General features: G+C 39.3%; 1 pseudogene; it reads right to left on the minus strand.

Annotated features, from left to right (window-relative positions):
* Window positions 1–3,277: 3,277 nt before the first annotated feature.
* LOC119543845 lies at window positions 3,278–14,764 on the minus strand (annotated as a pseudogene).
* Between the last annotated feature and the right edge of the window lie 507 nt (window positions 14,765–15,271).

Below are 15,271 nucleotides of genomic sequence, written 5' to 3' on the forward strand. Positions count from 1 at the left end.
TCTCTAGCACTTCAATCTTTCTGTTTATTTATTTATTTTGTAACTGAAGTTTTGTTGAAATATATTCAAATGGCATATGCTCTATCCAAAATAAACCCATCAATGTCTCATAGTATCTGCAATTCACTTTAGTTGTAGTCATCACTCTCAAATTTTAGACCGTTTTCATTGCTCCAAAGAGAAAAATAATGGATAGTCACAGTCACACTAAAGAGAAAACCCAAAATACCCCATAACTCTTATCCCCCCACCCATTTATTTACTCCTAGTATTGGTGTGGTACTAGTGAGGTATTCGTGTTAAATAAAGTCCATAGCATGCAATAGGTAGTTTTTCTTCTATACCATTCTATTATTATCCCTTTGTTCAGGTGTCATACTTTTGCAGTAGTTCATGCAGGAACTTATTTATATTTGTAGTGCTAATTGGTGAGATACTTGACTTTAAACAACACCTTTCAATCATATTCATCTTCAATATGGCACTATTACTTACATTCCCACTAACAAACTACCAGTCCCTCTACAATTCCGAGAGGTTTAAGTTCAACCTCATTAACAGGTCTGTATCTATTAGGTAACCACTCTCCCTTCTCTAGCTTCTGCTATCCCTAGGTCCCCTATATTCTATATTTTAAAACTCTGAGTTTACCTTTTCTAGGGAATTCACATTAGTGAAATCATATAATATCTGTCCTTTTGTATTTGGCTTATTTCACTCACCATTATGTCCTCAAGGTTCATCCATGTTGTCACATGTTTCAGGACCTCATTCCTTCTTAATGCTGCATAGTATTCCATTGTATTTATATACCACATTTTGTTTATCCACTCATCTGTTGATAGACACTTGCATTGTTTCCATCTTTTGGCAATTGTGAATAATGCCACTATGAACACTGGTGTGCAAATATCTGTTTGTGTCACTGCTTTCAGGTCTTCTGGACCAAGTAGCGGAATTGATGAGTTGTAGAGCAACTTGGTATTTAGTTTTCTAAGGAACCGCCAAACTGTCTTCCACAGCGGCTGCACCATTACACATTCCCACCAACAGTGAATAAGTGTTCCAATTTCTCCACATCCTCTCCAACATTTGTAGTTTCCTGTTCGTTTAATGGCAGCCATTCTTACAGGTGTGAGATGATATCTCATTGTGGTTTTGATTTGCATTTCCCTAATAGCTAATGAAGATCAACATCTTTACAACTCTTTGTATTTCCTTTTTGGAGAAATGTCTATTCATATCTTTTGCCCAATCTATAATTGGGTTGTTTGTCCTTTTATTGTTGAGTTGTAGCCTAGAATATGGAATGAGATCTTGCAATTTCTGTATAACTTAATGTAATACCCTGATACATTCCAGAGTATGTTGTGCAGATAATAAAATGTATTTGCAAACTCCCTTCAGGGACTGGAGAAAATGCATGCAACTTTTAAACTTCCCCACCTAGGAAATTCTTGATACTATCTCAAACATCAGGGACCCCCAATTTAATAAGCCAACCTCTAAATTATGAGGCTTTCTCTTATGGAACTTATTTCTCTAATGGGGAAATTAAGCCTATTATTATGCCTAAGAGTCAATTCCAGAGAACCTCTTTTGTTGCTCAGATGTGGCCTCTCTCTCTCTCTAAGCCCAACTCTGCAAATAAACAGAGTAGGCTACATGGGACATGACTTCCAGGGGTGTAAGTCTCCCTGGCAATGTGGGACATGACTCCCAGGAATGAGCCTGGCCCTGGCATTGTGGGATTGACAATGCCCTCCTGACCGAAAGGGGGAAAAGAAATGTAACAAAATAAGAGATTTCAAATAGACTCAAGAGGCTGTTCTGGAGGTTACTCTTACGCAAGCTTCAGCTAGATAGTGCAGGTTGCCACATTATGCTAAACCCCAACCAACAGTATTCCTGAAAACTCTAAAGAATACCCAGGGCTATATCTAAGACTCTATACAAGTTTTACTAAGTATATTTTTCAGTATCTTAAAATTTTCAGATTGTTCCCATGCCAGATGAGCCCTGAAACCCAGAGGTACAACTCTCCAAGAATATTGACCAGTTGCATCCCCCTACCACATAATGTCAACACCCTTTTTCAACATGAAGAAGTTAGAATGGTCATTGCCCAAATATTCCTGAAGATTGAGAAAATGACGAAATGAGAGAGAGGAGATGTAACAGAGAAGATAGGATTTTGCAAACAATTGTGACTGTTGAAACATTATATGGATGTTTACTTTTAGACTCTGGTGTATCAGAACAGCTAGAAGGAAATAACTGAAATCGTGGAACTGTAACCTATCTCATACTTTGAAATTTGCTCTATAACTACTTGTTAAGGCAATCTCTGAAAGTTATCACTTTTCTGCATATATGTTATATTTCTCAATAAAAAAGTGTTAAACAAATGGAAAGAAATAAATCCCCAGAACATCCCATACCCCTTTATCCCCCACCACCATTGACCATTAGCATTAGTTTGGCACATTTGTTAATATTGTTGGGAGAATATTAAAATGTTACTTTTAACTACAGTCTGTAGTTTGCAATAGGTGCATTTCCCCCATATATCACTCTATTGCTGCCTCTTGTAGTAATGACATACATTGATCATTTTTACGCTTGTACTTTTAATCACTGTCATTGTCCACCATAGGGTTCACTGTGTTATACAGTCCCATGTTTCATCTCCTAGCTTTCCTTCTAGTGACATATTCAACTCTAAACCTCCCCTTACAACCACAGTCAGACTCACAATTCAGTGCTATTAATTACACTCACCATATTGTGCTATCATCACCTCTGTTTCCAAACATTTATATTCAACCTACTTAAAAATTCATCACACATTAAGCATCCACTCCCCATTTTCACAGTATCTTTTTTTTTTTTTTAATAAAATTTATTTTTAGGGAAGTTTTAGGCTTATAGAAAAATTGCACAGAAAGTTTCCATATATACCCCCTACACATACCCCTCCCCCACTCTCATAGTCTTCCCCTATTTAAACTGTTTGCATTATAGTGTGGCACATTTGTTACAACTGATGAACCAATATTGACACATTATTAGTAATTAAAGTCCATAGTTTGCATTAGGGCTCACTCATTGTGAATATAATTCTCCAAGGTTTTTTCTTTTTCTTTTTTTTAAATCAGAGAAACTTTCACAGTATTTTACTCTAGGACAAAACATTAAAATACAAAGTACATACACAAAGCACCATGTATTTTCAATTAGTTGCCCATCCTCTGATTCCATGTTAGGGGAGACTGGGCTAAAGCCATGTTACTGTGCTCATGTCAGGCGCTGGGTCAACCGACCCATTTGGATTCAGATCAGTAGGTGAACAACATTCTTTCTTTTTGCATTTGGCTGAATAGATTATGTAGACGCTTCTCATTGGGAAAATTCCAGCAATGACTGAGAAGTAACTTCCATAAATCAAAAACTAAAAACAAAGAAAAAAGAAAAAATAAAAAAGGTATTAATGAATCACATGTAAAACTAGACTACATTTGACATTGAATATAAACAATGCTGTTTTACTCCCAGCTGCTGGACCTTGGGAATGCCACCAATCCTCTCTAGTCTGTTTCCTCATCCATAAAATTAGAATAACAATACCCACCTCAAACATTTGTTGTGAGGATTGAGTTATTACATACAACCTGGTGCATGTATATATAGATGGTTATTATATTGGCATCAATACTTTCCTGAGGTCAAAAGCAACAATTGCTACTGTCTAAAATGAAATTCAAATTTCCTGATTTATGATTCAGCTTGCAATTTGCTCTCCAATGTTTCAGTAATTATTGAAAAGCAGTTGCAAGTTTTTGTGACACAATGGAGAGAGTAGATAGATAGTCACAGAGGTGGATGGAGATGGAGATTGAAAATATGACCGTGTCAAAAGGAGAACAAAGCAGTGTCACTTACCTGAATGCTGACTGGAAGCCCCAGGCCCTGGTTGTCAACCATGGTCACAGTTAGGATGGTCTGGATCAACAAGGCCAAGAAGGTGTTGATTCCAAACACCAGGGCATAGAGTTCCATGCTAAGATTCACAGCAATCTGAAATCTAACATTGAACAGTTGGAAAGAGTTTGATAACAAACACACACATGGTCTTTGCAATACAGAGCAGTGAATTGCATGTTTCCGAAGACTTTCCTCTGCTGGGGAAGCCCAGGCTTTTTTTTTTTTTTTTAAATTCCTAGAATGTATTGTGGTATAGGTGAAATATATACATCATAAATAATAATAATTTTAACAATTATAGTCAATTTTGCAGCATTTTTCTCTATGCCTATCATTTTTTTTAATTTTGAAATAAATTTGAAGTTATAGGAACAGTTGCAAAAACAATACTAATCCCCTACACAGAATTCCATCATACCCTGACCCCTCTCCCCCGATAGCTCAATCCACCAACTTTAACATGCTGTCACATCGCTATTTCTTTCCCTCCCTCTCTCCCTCCCTCACTCACTCCCTCCCTATCATCCATCATCTATTGCTCTGTCTTCTGAACATATGAGAGCTAGCTGCACACATCCTTGAACATACACTATAATTCACATATACACTTCCCATGAACAAGAACATTCTTTTATGCAATCCCATTAAGCGCAGCTAAGAAGTACAAGAGATTCAACAGTGATACAAAGCTTACATTCTATATTTCCTTTTCCTTATGTCTCATCTGTGTCCCTTTGAGCCACCTGTCCTCTATCCTCCAATCCCATCCAAGTTCATCCTTGGCATTCAATTGTCATCTATTTAGACTGTCTTTTTTTTTTTTTTTTCCCAGTTGTGGAAACATATATACAGCCTAAATTTTTCCATTCCACCCCCTCCCTAGCCTTCCATTAGTAGGATTAATCACATTTAGAATGTTGTAATGCTCTTTCCCACCATCCATTACTAGAAATTTCCCTTCACCTCAAACAGCAACCCTACACTCATTTCTTAACTCCCCATTGCCCCTTCCCCCATCTCTCTTAACTCAAACTCTACTTTTCATCTCTATGGTTATATTCTCTGATAATTTCTTTGTGTTTACTGTGGGGCTTAAAATTAACCTCTTAAATCCATATCAGTCTTGTTCTTCTTTGATACCACCTCCACCTCAACAGGACACATAAACCATGTTCCCACTCCTCCACTCCCCCACCTCCACACAGTTGTCCAAAATTACATATTCCACACCAAGCTCAAAACCACTGACCCATCATTAGAGTTTGTGTATTTTATATCATGTAGGAAGCAAGCAGTGGAGTCACAGTTCAAAAATTATTGACTTCTATTTGTATTCCACTGTAGTTGGAGAATGTGCTTTGAGTAAATTCAAATTTTTTTTTTTTTAATTTCTTGAAGCTTGTTTTATGTCCCAGCTTATGGTCCCTTCTGGAGAAAGATCTGTGATCACTAGAGAAAAATGAGTGTCCTGGTGATTTGGGATGTAAGGTACTATAAATGCCTGTTAAAATTCTCTATATCTCTTTCTCCTTTCTTTGTCTCTCTGTTGGTAGAGCTCCCTTTAGAATCTGAAGTAGGGCAGGTCTTTTATTGGCAAAGTCTCTCAGAATTTGTCTGTGAAAATTTTAAGCTCTCCCTCAAATTTGAAGGAGAGTTTTGCTGGATGAAGTATATTTGGGTGGAAATTTTTCTCTCTCAGAATTTTAAATATGTCATGCCACTGCCTTCTCACCTCCATGATGGCCGCTGAATAGTCACAACTTAGTCTTATGTTGTTTCCTTCGTATGTGGTGAATTGCTTTTCTCTTGCTGCTTTCAGAACTTGCTCCTTCTCTTCAGTATTTGAGAGTCTGATCAGAATATGTCTCAGAGTGGGTTTATTTGGATTTATTCTATTTGGAGTTTGCTGGGCATTTATGCTTTGTGTATTATATTGTGTAGAAGGTTGGGGACATTTTCCCCAACAATTTCTGTGAATCCTCTTTCTAGACCTTTACCCTTCTCTTCCCCTTCTGGGACATCAATGAGTCTTAAGTTTGGACATTATATTTTATCTATCATATCCCTGAGATCCATTTCAATTTTTTCGATTCTTTTCTCCATTCTTTCTTTTGTTCTTTCATTTTCTGTTCTGTGGACTTCTAGGACACTGAGACATTGTTCAGCTTCCTCTAGTCTTGTATTGTGAATATCCAGAGTCTTCTTAATTTGGCCAACAGTTTCTTTTATTTCCATAAGATCTTCTATTTTTTTTATTTACTCTTGCAGTGTCTTCTTTATGCTCTTCTGGGGTCTTCTTTATGTCCCTTATATCCTGGGCCATGGTCTTCTTGATGTCCTCTAAATCCTTTGCCATGTTCTCGTTCCTCGATTGTAATTCTTTGATTAATTTTGCGAGGTACTGTGTTTCGTCCGATAACTTGATTTGTGTGTTTGGAGTTGGATTCTCCATATTGTCTGGTTTTATCATATACATTAATATTTTCTGTTGTTTTTGGCCCCTTGGCATTTGTTTTGCTTGATAGGGTTCTTTCAAGTTGTAAAAAAAAGGATATCGATATAATTTTTCAGAACCAGTTTGGTGATGTACACTTTCTCTAACTGACCAGCAGATGGCATCTGTGAGTCACCTATACCCCTCAAGTCAGTTCTCAACCTTGTTCCCATGGTGTGTGAGGAAATGATTCTTGGGTTCAGCTGGAGAACTCAGTTTGGGTGTGTTGCTGGAGCCGTCCGCCCTGAATGTGGGGCGTGTGTACGGGTTGCCAGGGAGGAAGGGCAGTTTTAATGTTCAAATCCCCCAGGTTCCCGGAGATTCAAGGCCACTGCAAGAGTCTAAGCCTTCATTTCATTTCAGCCCCAGCCCCTCTCTCTCCCTGTCTCACAAACCACCAGACTTGGCGTAGCGTCCCTGGGTTCTCCGAGCAGGTCCCCCCTCCCAGCCGCGATCCTCCAGGAACTCAGCCAAGGGAATTCCATGCTACATCACTAGTGTGCGCCGTCCCTCAAGGGAAGCCCTGGGCCGCCGGGCCGTGCAGCAGCGTGCTCTCAGCCTGAAGCAAAAATGGCCGAACGGGGCGTCTCAACCTCCCCCTCCTCGCACAGTTCCTCCTTCCCAGCTCTGGGACAACTGGTGGGGCTCTGGGCTGTGGGCACAACCCCAGATAGGAGTTTATCCAGCCCTCCGGGTAGCCAGCTGCTAGCCACAGGGTTTCTTTCTGCTTCCAGCTCTCCCCTCCATTCCCCCATCTCCAAGGGTATCTGCAGTGGGCTATCTTCTCGGCCAGACACCGAGAGTCTGGCACAGCCCCCTCTTGCTGTGTTTTACTGCGTGGTTCCCACTATTGCAGCTGCAGCCACTCCTGGGTTTTTCCTTTTTTTTTTTTTTTAAAAGAGCTAGTTGGTCTCCAAACACTGAAACCTGACTTCCCCAGACTGCCGCATGGCTGTGGGTTTTCCAGCCAGCTTACTCACTCGTTTCAGAATGCAGACTCCCAGTTTCACCAAATATACGGTCCCTCTGGAATTAGGAGACCTCGTCCAGCTGGTGCATCGCTCTAACCGGTATTCTGGGTCTCTTTCTGGTTTTTATCTAGTGTTTTTTACGGAGGTGTTTTTTCGCTGTGTCTCACCTAGCCGCCATCTTAGTTTCTCCAGCTCAGGCTTTTGTTGATGGTTTCTTGCTTAAAGTTCTTCTACCACAGATAATTGGAGAAAGAAGGGGAGATGTGTTTTAACATTCCATGGGATGAGATATATTATGGTAAGGATTTAAAGCTAGTTAACCATATCTAAAATTAAGCCAAATATTCCAACTGCTCTTCAACTAGAGAGCACTGACATGATTTGATATACAGTTCTGTAGTCACTTTTTAAATTAGATATATTAATGAATGAGAATGTGGGTCAATTTGATGAATTTTTATTTATGTGGAGATTCATTCACTCAGTGGATCACTCTAGATGGTAGTTTTAGACACTAATAGGTGAATTTTTCTCTGGAAAATCCATAAACCATTTTTTCTATCAATTTGGCCTCACTGGCACTAAAAGGTTCTAAATTCTCTACTTAACTCTGCTCTTTCTATGTCCTGCACAAATAGAATAAGTTATTAAAACCACTCTTATGTTCCTAGCATGTAGCATAGCACTTACCACCTATATGGAATGCAGTAAAAGTCCATACAAATAGACTAATAGACTACTTTAAGGTCAAAGAGCATGTCGAAGATCATGCAGTTGATAATGTTAGGCAAAAGAAAATGTTTTCAGTTGTTTGCTTTATTTCTGATTAACTTGCTGAAAGTCAACACATTGCCACACAGAGAAGGAGCAGCAAGACCTAATTGTTTCAAGTGTTCTCAAGCAACATTGACATCCACCAACTCCTTAGCTCATTTCTTTCTTCTAAATAAATCTAGATAAAATATTTCACAGTTTATATGTACTTTTGCAGAGGAGTTTACATCTCTAACTGCCCTGATCATATTTAAAAAATTGTTTCAGAAAGTTGACATACCACAATTATTCAAACAGGCAAAAGAGGATAGAAGCACATCTTACGATATTATATTGCTTTATAAAATGAAATAAAAACCTAAAATGGATCATTGCTTATTAATTATAAGAGTAACCACTTCCATAAGTAATGGTAATCAAATCCCGAGAGAAATTTGATTAAAATAGGAATACAGTTCCATTGTCTCATGTATGAATCACTAAATATAACACAAGTTGCTATTCAGAGGAACTGGAAAAATAAAAAGAGAAAAGAATTTTGTTGCTTGACTCTTACATAACTAAACAAAAGGACAATACTTACGCTGCTATGGTTATAAGAAACATGTAACTTGACTTGACTATCAAAAGACCAGCATAGCACACCCAAATATTAGTTGTGTAAGGCATGAGAAACAGAGAGCCCGCATCTGCTGCTGAGAAGATTCCCAGGGCCACCTCCCCCACGAGATCCCAGTTGACCTTCACATAGCCAACTGAGAAGGCTGCCAGGGCCCCTGCAAAGAAAGGAATCAACATACAGTATGTCTTGTCATTCCAAGTATAAAAAAGTGTCATACAGTTTTGTCAAAGCCACCGCTGTAAAACCACTGAAGCGTTTCCAGGATAAGGTAAAAAAGGCTGACATTGGGGGGAAAAAACAAGAAAAATCACTTGATCCAGCTCTGTGAACTCCATATATCTACTTCTGCTGAAGTCTGAAACAACCCCTCATAGAGTCTGGATTTCTACAAATCATAGATTGGAAAATACCCATGGAAGCCATTTTTTTTTTTTTTTTTTTTTTTTTTTTCATTTGCAGATGACGAAACTCAGTCTCAGAAAGCTGGGTGAGTGGCCCCAGTTCCTCAACCTGAATTTTCTGACCTGTACTGATGGCTCCACGCTGCCATGTTGCTGATGCCCTGGCAAGGATGACTTCTCTCTCTTGTACCTTTGCTTCTTTCCTTTCTGTAACACTGTGTTTAAAATTTCCTCCAGGTCTCTGACAGACATGCAACTTCTTTTCAAGATTTCTCTCTGTATACTTTTTCCCTATTTTTTTCCTTTGGACATTCCTTTATTCATTTATTTGCTCATTCATCATTCAACCATCAGCCGTTTCTGAGCTTCTCTGTGGACACGTATGGTGGTAGATTTTGAGTCCCTACTCTTGAAAATAATACAGCCTAGTGGGGAATTTAAGTAAGTAAATTTATAGTTTTCATCCAGAAGTCTTGTAAAAGAGCTCTGATCTTAACGCAAATCTAATCCTAACTCTAACTCAGTGGTTCTTAACCCGGGAGTTTTTGCCCTATGGGGGACATTTGATAATGTGTGCAGACAATTCTGATGGTCAAAACAGGGGGCTGCTACGGGAATCTAGTGAGTACAGCCTGGGATGCTGCTAAACATCCTACAATGTACAGGTCAAAACCCCACAGCAATGAAATATCTGGTCCAAAATGTCAATCCTGCCAAGGCTGAGAAACTCTGACCCAAATCCTGACCTAATTCTAACTAAGTGCTTGAGAGCCCACATGGCCACAAGATACAGCCCCAGGAGAAGTCCATTTTATACCATGCGTTACGTAGCCACACTTACAACACGTTCCCAGGATGTGCTGTGAGCTGAGCAGTCCATTGCTATCAGATGTCTTACTATCTCCAGCTTCCTTGCTTTATTTCTTAAAAATATTTCTTAATTTATGTGAGATCTTAAGTCAGCAAATAAAGACCTAATTTTGTCTAAAATTCTCATACTAATTAAGGTCCTTGCTATCAAAAAGAGACAAGTGTATTTGTATCCACTGAGCCTTGAAATAATGAATTTTAGAAGTCTTACATTTTCTAAATAAGCCCTATAAAAGGGTGCCTTACCTGGAAAGGAAAGGCTTGCTTTTCTTTCCTCTAGAAACAAGTCATTGAAGGAGAAATGAATTTAGAGCTCACCAGATTCTAAAATAAATCTGTTTCTAGGAGTCAAACTAGAATTTTCAGAAAAGGAAATGAGAAGAAAATCGGCTCAACAATGGGCTCTGAAATATTCAATAACCATGTGGGTGTGGATCACTCCAACTTCAAAAATAAATATCTTCAAAATCTCATTGATGTGAAAGCTTTGCTCTGCCAGGAACATACGTGTGTACTGTTGGGCTAACTTCAAGGGCTTCCCTGGGCTCTGCCCTCCGGACGTTAGTGTACAGACTTCTGCACTGACTCGCCTCTCCCTCCCTCCCCATCTCACTCTCTGGATTCAAACTCCATAAAACTTGTTCTGGGGCAAAGGAAGAAAAGGAAGAGTGCATGGATAGGTCTCCAAAAACCCAATACTCGCTGTAGCTTCTCAGCTGAGAGGGAAGTTTGCCAAAAAGAAAACCCAGGAGAAGGGGTTGAAGGGTGAATCCATAGAAGCTGGAATCTGCAACCTCCTCCCACCCCACCCACCCCAAGGCCTTCTGAGGATCTCCCTCCATCACTTGAGCCTCCCTGCCTTTTTCCTTTTGGACAAAATGCAACATCAGAAAAATCCATCCATAGGCAAATAAAGACTGGGCAGCTGCTTACCAGACTATCAAAGAAAAGCAGTAAATATACACACCCCCACTCGAAGGGCCAGCCCCTCCCACTGATGCCAACTCTCCATGTCACACCTTGCCTTTCCCCTTTCCGTGGTTCTCTTTGTCCATAACCCCGTAATCAAGAATTCCTTGTTAAGGGGCACTGTCCTGTTCTTACTAATGACAACTGAATGAAAGGATAATATGTATGAGAGGCCCAAGGCAAAATAAGATAGGATAGAATAAAAAATAGGCTGTGGAGAGGAGATAGGATGGGTGTATGTTTAAGAATCCAGTCTGGAATTAACTGTATTCTAATAGCTATGCACATATGGTAGGGAATGAGGAAATTGGGCATAGAAAATAATCTTATGCAGAAGGCAAAATGCTTTGGTAAATCCCCATATGTAGAGTTAAGAAAAGATACAAATGTGTTATTCAATTTATCTTGTTTCGGAACCCTTAGGATGGTAAGGTGGTTCCTACAGCAGAAGCTGTCAAAATTTTTTGACCCTAGCCCAAGAAAGATATATTTTATATCATGTATATGTAAGCAGAATTTTCAGAACAGGAAATTTCTGAATTTTCTCAGAGCTCTATGCCTTAGCACTGAAATGAATTGATTAAAATTACTCCAAAACAGGCCTAATTTTCCACCATGGAGTATGGCTCCATAGAGAATAACTCAGAGAGTAGCACATATTCTGCACATTCATAAGATAAAGCCTTGATTTCCGACCTCCAAAGTTTGCGAGGGCATCCACTGCTACATTACATATTGTAGAACTTTGGGACGGTGCCTTGTAATCCCACAGGATTTGAACATAGCTCAAAACCTGGTTAAAACTGGCTGTGGATAAAGCCCACCAGAGGGACCAGTAAAAAAGATGCTTTGAGGAGTAGCACTCCCTCAAGTCATGGAACCACAGTGTAAAAACTCTCAAAGCCACATTTTCTGTCTTTGGGCTGCCCAACTGGCCGTCATCCATAGGCCCTGAAATGTTGATGGACTCTTGGTCTACTGGTTGGTGATCCTTACGGGGCTCATCTAAGATAGCGTCTTTTGCTGATGGCCTTTGAAGAGCTTCTTTGCTGGGTTTTGCATGGAAGACCATACTCTTCTTGGGCATTGGTTAAAAAAAGGTAGAAAAGGAAGGCCACAGTGACAGAGGCCAAGGATGTGACATTGAGATAAAGGTACGACATGTCGGCCAGGGATACCAGCACCTGGGCCAGCACGGAGCCCGCTGTGTAGGCCACCAGCGTCACGCTCCTACAGTAGCTGCTCACTCTCTGGTAATGCTCCGGACTGACCACGCTGTATATGTAGGCATAGTAGGCCACCTCGGTGGCAGAGACCAAGCCGTAGGTGACCTCCGGCACCTGCATGGCCATTAGACCTTGACCAAATATGAGCAGCACCTGGTTCATGATGAAGCTGATGCCCTGTAAGATGGTAACTGGCTTGTAGCGGACATAGTCGGTGATAATGAATACGGGGAGCAGCAGTGCCAGGTAAGAGTACGTCCACAGAGGAAGGATGTCGTTTGTGATCTGTAAGATTAAACAAGATGAGTGTGAGGACAAGAACATCAGTAAGTGAAATGCACTGTTTGACTCTCATCTCTGACCCATCTATTATTGAGATGATGTGTATATTCCCGGACACATTGCTTGGCCCTGTGTGAAAGAGTGTCCAATTTGATACTTGACATGAATTTTTAACAATAAAAAGTAATGAAACACTGAAATTCAAAGAAACAAACTGGAAAGATGAAAGATATCCATAACAAGTCAATTCATACTTACTGTGTAAAAGAAAAAAAAAAGTAGCTATTGCTCTTAGTTGAATTATCAGCTTTTTAATATTTTTAAATGTAATTTGATTACATAAGCTATTGAAGTTGGGAAAAGAGGCCATAATGCCTTAATTAATCTTTCACTGTTTACAGGATTCTGGAGGGAATCCAGGGCTGCTATGGGTCTGTTGCCTGGGAGCACTTAACAAAAGAGTTGACTCTTCTAAGCCAGAACCACACTTGGTTAAAAAAGTTTCTGAATTGGAAGAACCTGACAATCATCTCCTTTGATCCACTCCAGTATGTGACTGTGCAGACCACTGGGACACTGCCTGGGTAATCAGGCAAATATAGAACAAATGACCAGCTCTAGATCGCCAGAGAAAGAAATTAGTTTGAGTCTATTTTCTACTCATCCATATTCTTGGCCTTAATTTATTGGACTGCTATGGAGGACCCAGGAGAAATCACTTGGTAACTCCCTTGCTTATGTCCATTTTGACCACAATTTCACATGAAATACTGGCTGCATTAGCAAATTATCTGAATCCATCTATAGTACATGATTATTCTGTTTCTGTAAGGGGAATGTATAGTGGAAAGAAGATGACAAAAAGAAAGTTGGGGTGGACCCTCTCAAATCCTTGTTCTGCATTTCCAAGCCACTGAAATAAACCTACTGATTTACTGAGCCTGAGTGTGTCCTTGGTTTTGACTTGCTCTGTGTCCTCGCTCCTTGGGATTCCAAGGTAGACTTTTACCTAAGTGTTGTTGAAGCTTGGTAGAACTTTCCTCCTTTTCTTCCTTGCTTTTAACTGTAGTCATTGAACCGGGAAAGGCTGCCCTCCAGACCTGCTTTCTGTGACACTGGATTTTAAATCTCGCCCAGTGAGTTCTCCCAGCTTGTACCTAATGGTTTTCAAGATGGACCTGTCCTTGTCTTTACTATGAGGGAAAATGGTGGATTGGTTTAGGGAGCAAAGTTTCCCTGGTGTTGGGATAGGGGATGTGGATCATGGATGGGACAGAGGCGATGGGAGATAAAACTATTACACTTCACTTGCTGAGTAACCAGCCTGTAAAACTGCAGTCCATGGAATCTTTATTCCTATAGAAAACGAATAGATACACTTCCTTATCTGATTCATTATTGCTCAGTGGCTTAAGGCAATGGTTCTTGATCTTTAGCATATATCAGATTCACCTGGGAGGTTTCTTAAAAAAAAACAGACATTCAGATTCAGTAGGTCTGGGATGGGCCTGAGAATTTACATTTCTAGCAATTTCTCAGATGATAATGATGGTTCAGGGACCACAATTTGAGAACTGCTGACTTATAGCATTCTTGGAACTAGGTTCTGTATATGACCTTACTAAAAGTTACAAATCACCTCAATATTTACAAATAGAGAAAAATTTTTCACATACATTTTTGGTAACTTTTTTTCAAATATTATATAGATTATACTCTAAAACTCACTCCTATAGCTAGGAATGACTTCATTTTTTGTTAATGTTAATAAGAAAGAAAACTTGGAAATATTGATACTATACAACTAAAAGATTAAAGTAAGTTTGTTTTTCTCCCACTCCTTTGTTGTTGGAGCTAAACAATTTATATTTTTTACATGACAAACACGTGAAAATCTTTAAGGTCTATCTGTTCACGTTTGAGATTGTAAGAAGCTCTGATTTTTGCTACTACCCAGGGCTTTAGGCCTTAGTTCTAACTAGACTTAAATGTAAGATAACCATGTTGGTTGGTTAACTTACCACACTGAGGCTCATATTTTTATCTGGTCCTACTAAAAAAGGCACAACAAATGGTTCTGATGGCCTCATCACTGAGAAAAATCCAAATAAGCAGAGAATTACAGTGGGAAAAACCCAGGAACGGCTTGGTGAAGTTTGGCCACAATCCATGTCTGATTAAGCTGTCATAGAAAACAAAACAAAACAAAACAAAACAACAACAACAAAAAAGTAAGACTAGTTTTCAATCCAATTTATTTTCATAAAACACGTATTCTCTTTCCCATGCTTGCTTTGTCTTTCGGTCTAAAAAAAAAATGAAAAAAAATTCATGACAGTGACAATACATAGCTGGGCAAAATACAAGAATCTGAATCTTTTCTTTTAGTCCTCTCCTTCTAAAGAGAAATTGGATGATTACTGGAAAACACTATAAGTATGGGATTAGGTTTCAACTTCTCAGTTTGGAAGGGTGGAATCACTGATGAAAAACTATTCTTCCTTGGGTAAGTTAGTCAAATTCTCCTTTAGTCTTTTGCAGTTAAGTGAGACAGAAGAGACAGAGAGACAATGGTCAACAGACATAAAATTGCTAAGCAAAAAGCTGTTTCATGCCCCTTCACCATCATGAGCCTACTGACATACAGCTATTGATGAACTGACATATCATTTTAATGA

This window comes from Choloepus didactylus, chromosome 9 (assembly GCF_015220235.1).
Source record: "Choloepus didactylus isolate mChoDid1 chromosome 9, mChoDid1.pri, whole genome shotgun sequence".
Taxonomy (NCBI): domain Eukaryota; kingdom Metazoa; phylum Chordata; class Mammalia; order Pilosa; family Megalonychidae; genus Choloepus; species Choloepus didactylus.